Raw genomic sequence first — 6,193 nt, 5'->3', positions numbered from 1 at the left:
GTTCTCCTCCAAAGTGATATACAGGGATGAACCAGGAAAAAAAAACAAACCCTACTAAAGGTAACTGTCTGGGACATTAGTAATATCAAAGCATAGGCTCCAGTAGTGACAGGTTAGTGTTGGCTGAGAAAAGTGAAAGTAATATATCTGCCTGCTGTCACGGACCACATCTTCCCTGCTGGAGCAAGTTCATAATAATGGTTAAATTCTCAGACCATCATCCTTTTCTTTAGCCATTTAGATGAAGACTATTATTTTTATAAAAGTGAGAGATGTCTTTTCCATCACTTCTCAAGGGAAAAGTACTGAAATTTCTACTCATTTCAAAACCATTTATATACGTCTTTAACCCATATCTCAGTTAAGTGTGTCATGAATGCTGGCAGCTGGAAGCCAACCACAGAAGGATTGACTGCCAAGATGAAATTCAAAGCAAGTTCTATACGTTGGCACCTAGTTTATAAAGCACTTTCATGTGGTTTATGTAATTTAATTCTTACAATAATCCAGCATCACAAACATTAGCATTATTCTCAGTTTACATCTAAGGAAACTGAGGCTAAGAGAGTTAAATATCTTACTCAAAATGGCAAGTGATGGAGCTGCCAGTTACATCCAGGTTTTGTTTTTGATTTTGTTTTACGCCAAAGTGTAAGCTTATTCTACAACACCACACTGAATAAAAATTTCTAACTAGTCTCTGTATAAAATCGGAGTTATGGTAGACTGATTAGCCACAATGAAGAAGATACAATACATTTATTATCTTTACATAAACTATTTCAGAGACTTAAAAAAAATAAATTCTTAAAGTCTAGAATTATCATGAAATACATAGAGCTGCTGTCCTTACTATGTAAAGAGATTTTTAAAATCAATAATAAAACAAACTAATTCTATAATAGAGAAAAGTCAAAGATCATGAATAGGCAATTTATATAAGATGAAACACAAATAAATATGAATATTCGATGATACTAATAATCAAAGATATTTTAGGGAGATATATGTAATTGCCTTTCACTTTTGTCACCTGAACTGATTGAGTGCTTGGTTCTCCAGAAAAACAATAATGGCCAAGATCTATTAAACTAGCAAATACTCAGCATGGAAAAGTGTACTGAAAGAAGCCTTCCCATAAACTGTCTATGAAAGTATAAACAGGCACAGTGATTCTGGAAATCAGTGTGGTAACATGGGTCACAAGAGTTAAAAAAAATGTTCATACCAAACTTCTCCAGAAAGTTTGAAAACTCATGAACTAGGACTGGCAATTAAGTTAATATCACTGTAAGGAAAAATTACCCAATGAGTATTAGACCACAAAACTGGATTTAAAAATCACAATTTATAGATCAACTGTTCTAACCTGACCCTAAGCCTGCCTGCCTCCCCAGTTTCTGCCTCTGGATCGGCAAAAGTAGTTGTCCACCACCCTCATCCCTGAGCAAACAACCTGGGAAACACAAGACCTATAAAAACGGAAGGCAAAAAAAGTAGTACTTCATTCTGAATAATATAAAAATAGAAAATTATAAGCTCCATCGTCTCTAATTCAGTCTTGTCTAGAAAATGTAACAGAATCCAGAGCCTCTAAGCCTGACAATAAAACGAGGAAATACGAAAGGAATTGGAAGACTGTTGACACACAGACAAAACACTGAATTAGTCATTATATACTGTACTGTTCCAAGCAGCCAAGCCCAGTGTATTAAAAAAAAAAAAAAAAAGTGTGTTAGGAAGGGTTAAATCTGGAGAAGATTTATGACATCTACCATCAAGATTCTAACAATATAAATATTAAACTGGATCCTAAGTCCACTCTTAGCAGAGTTATACTTATTCTATAACTTATGATCATGAATTTTGCCCGGCCTAGTTTATTTATACATAGTTCCTTTGAGACATCATGATTTCAAAGGCTGTTATCTTCTTCCAAGTGTAATCCTAATTCTGAGGCTATACGTAGGTTTACTTTAGAAAAAATTTTTTGGTAATGTTTATTACGTGAAAACAAGTTTATTTACCCAAAATGTGTAATATATGTGCCATCATTATGACAATTAACTCACTCCCTATGGCCTCATTGATTTCATTTGTAACATTACTTAAATTTAAGTAACATGACTTGATTCATGAATCAGAAAACATCAAGACTCATCGTATGAGCCTCCTCCTAATAAACCTATTTGGAGAGAGAGCACCTAGCAGATTTATTTCTATAAAAGCCAGACAAGTTTACGTTTTTTCCATGAGTAATAAGAGGTATTGAAGAGTTCTGACAGAAATCTACTGCAGTTATCAGAACAAAATTTTGGAAATGTTCAGCAACTTGAAAGTGACTAGGAAGGCAGGGCTGGGGCTGCACAAACACATTAAAGGTAGCAAGACATGCAAGGGGCGGGCTGTCAAGCACAAGTAACCCACCTGTCTTTTAAAACCATACAGCTAAAAGTCAATCACACACTTATATTTCATACAGAACATTGATACCTAAGTTCAAAATGCTGTATTATAATAAAGGTAAGCTTCAACCACTTTAGAATATACTTCAGCGACCAATTAATAAAGTCATGATCCAATGTGAAATTTGCTTTGGGGTACCTCAAGTATTCCTTAGCAAAATATCACACACATAGATATATGGTCACAATAGAAGTCACCGTGTAAATATGGCACTGCCCCACTACATTAACTGTGACTCATTGGGTCACATCTGAGCACCTGATTCAAGCTGTGTCCATCAGAATCTTTCCTCTGGGAAACTGGAAATAAAACTAAGGCTCCCCTGTCTGTTGACCACTCTCTAAATGGAGAACAGCTGTTGGCAGTAATAATTTCCAGTCCTGTATTAATTATTTATTTTCATATAATACATTATTCCAATATTTAGTGGATTAAACAATAAGTGTGGCTTATTTATGGCTCAAGAATTCAAAAGGGGCGTAGCTGAATGGTGTTAACCCAAAATCTCTCCAGCTAGAGCTGGAGTTATCTGAACACTTGACTGAGTCTGAAGCTGCGCTTCCAAGATGGCTCATTCACATGGCTGCTGACATGAGGCTTCAGCTCCTCACCTCATGAACCTCTCCAGAAGACAGTTTCCGGTGTCCTCATGACATGAAAACTGGCTTCACCCAATGCAAGTGATCCAAGAAAGTGAGCCGATAGGAAACCACAATGCCCTTTATGTCCTAGTCTCAGAAATCACACAACATCACTTCTGCCACATTATATTTGTTAGAAGTGAGGCACTAAGTCCAGCCCATACCCAAGGGGAATGGAATTAGGCTCCACTTTTTCAAGGAAGAATTGTGAAGAATTTGAGGACATATCTTAAATCCACCACAAAACAGAGAGAAGCAGAAGCAAGTAATAACAGGTCTGCCTGGGTTTTCCAACTATAGTCTGTTTCTGAGACCCAGCTGCATCAAGGGTAGTAAAACTGGGTTCTGTAAAATCTTTCATTCTTAGAAACAAATTTTGTTCCTTGGATTATTTTGAGTTGGTTTTTACTACCTTCCAAACAATAGTGGCTTAATCACTACAGTTTCCTCTAACCAAAAATGTTGGCTTTTCTGCTGATTCTGCTCAGCCACTTTGCTCACTAACCCAGAGACCTGGGCACTTCTTTTCTTTTTTTTTATACTGGATATCCCAATGTCCTCTGTCCCTCTCCCAGATGATTCAATTTACCAGAAAATTACAATACCCATAGTTGCCCTTTTGTCTCTCCTTCCAGACCTACCCCTGCCCTATTCTGGACCCTACTTGAGGATAAAAGAAGAGAGGGGACATAAAACAAGAAAACAGGACTGAAAAATCCTTTGAGCACATTTAGTCTGGATAATAAATATTTGAGATTTCTGACAAGCGCATCTCCATGCAGGTTTCGGTTCAAAGTCAGGAAGAGGTGACCTTCTGCTACTGAAGCCAATAGAAAAAAAAGTCTAATAAATTACCTTAGTCATATGCTAGAATTGTTCTTCACCCAGCCTAAACTACCTGGGGATGAGGGGGTCTCCAAAATCCAACCTGGAAAAAAAAAAAAAAGGGCCATGTGTAACTGATATCAGATTTAAAAAAACAAACAAACCAACCCATTGCCGCCGAGCCAGTTCTGGCTCATGGTGACCCTACAGGACAGAGTAGAACTGCCCCACAGTGTTTCTAAGGAGCGGCTGGTGGATTCAAACTGCCACCTTTTTTTGAGCAGCTGAACTCAACCACTGCACCAACAGGGCTCCAATATCAGATAAACCATCCTCTAATTACTTACCTGTCAGGAGGTTATGGGTTTTGCGGTGAATGATGAAGGAAATTAAAGATTAAGACTTTGTCAGTGTTTATTTTGTACTGTCTGAGGAAAAGAGATATTTCTGGTTGATGCAATGGATTTTGGCCACTGGAAAGGTACAGTTTATGATGGAATAAGAAAAAAGGCTCCGGACTTTTCCAGAGTCATTAAGAAATATTTCTCAGGAGAGAAGAAAAGGAAAGGAGCCAACATTCTGTCTCCTGTGGTGACTGGCGCTATGCTATGTACTTTTTTAATACCCACCAACCTATACAGTATTCACCAGTAGTGGATAATATGGAGTCCCACCAAGATCTCCTCTTCAAAGCCAACGCATCCCAGCTGCTGGAATAGAGGCTGCTGGAGGCTTGCAGCCCTCTCACTAGGAACTTCCCTCAGTTATAGGAACTACGTCTTCCAGGGTTACATGCTCTCCCAGGGGACAGCCTCTGACCAATGATTGATCGATGCAATGATTCAAAGGCTCAGCCCTCTATCTCAATTTGGGAGAATGCTCAAGGGTTATTCCAGCTACAGAGCTCCCAGTAGGATTAGCTGAAGCCTCAACTGCAGCCACATTTCAGGTTGGCTTATCCCTTTGCCCATTTGTGCAATCCTTGCTGCCTTACAGGTGTATCTCTCCAATAAACATGCTGCTCACAACCTTTCATCTCAGAGTTTACTTCTAAGGATGCAATCTAAAACAGTACTATTATCTCCATAATCCAGATGACAAGACAGCTTCAGAGAGTTTTACCAAGGTGTCTACAATCACTAAGCTGATGGTGGAGTTCTGATTGGAACCTTGGAATGTCTCATTCCAAAATCATATTCTTCCCAGATTAAATCTCCACCAATCATATCTGCTATATATTTTTCAACTACCTTAATGCCTGGAAGGGCATGCTGAAGGTTAGACCTGAGAATTCTCACCTTTGCAATGGTTTACCTGGCCTCATTGTAAAAAATCAGTACACATTTGTTAAATTAGTCTCAGTGGATCTAGACTAGGTGGGTCTATCTCTAAAGGGATCCCACTCTAGGAGACAGACAAAATAGTTTCTGTCACTTTATGAGATCTTGCCTCAGAATTTGCCCACCATCTCTGTAGCTACCCCAGCTTTCATATCATTTTGCTTTGTACACAATGACATGTTTTTCAGCTTTTCCAGCAGGACCAAAGCGAACCTCTGACTGTGTTCTCCATTGTAGTAAGTTATCTCTGGGTACCTCTGGTAGACTAGGGTTGGGGAGCCGGTATAAAGGAAAACAGAGAGGAAAGCTCAGCTCCAAATTCTGCGAGCTCAGCCCATCGTCTTGGGCAGTGAAGGTGGGGGACTAGTGTTGTCTAGGGAGCCAGACATATTGAAAGTTGCATCTTTGGACTTTGAATTTCTAATGAAGCAACCAGCAGGGTGATTTATTGCACTGACTTCATGGATCTATATCAGACCAATCTCACCTTCACATTAGGATCAACAATCCCAGGAATTGCTTTAATATTAGAGAAGAAAAAATATTTTTTATGGCTGCTTTTGTGAAACTCACAGGGCAATGCCTTAGAAAAAAAGTAAGTTTTCTCTACAGAAAATGGAAAGAGATTCTCTGATTGGTCTATTTCCCATTTTAAAGTATATTTATCCTTTTAGTTTATTTTTCTTTTTGTGTTTATTTCCAACTTTTGCAAAAACAGTAATTTCAACAGTAAAATTTCAAATAATACAGAAGAAAATAAAATAATAAGTAAAAGTTCCTTTTCAGTCCTCTCCTAGTCACCCTTCTGAGATGTTACCACTGGTAACGGTTGGGAGCATGTTCTTCTAGGTACTTCTCCGTGCTTCCTTAAATGTACATATATATGTACATACAAACTTGGACACATCTAAATCTACATGC

The sequence above is a fragment of the Elephas maximus genome, chromosome 12 (assembly GCF_024166365.1).
Source record: "Elephas maximus indicus isolate mEleMax1 chromosome 12, mEleMax1 primary haplotype, whole genome shotgun sequence".
NCBI lineage: Eukaryota > Metazoa > Chordata > Mammalia > Proboscidea > Elephantidae > Elephas > Elephas maximus.
This window is presented reverse-complemented; position numbering follows the sequence as displayed.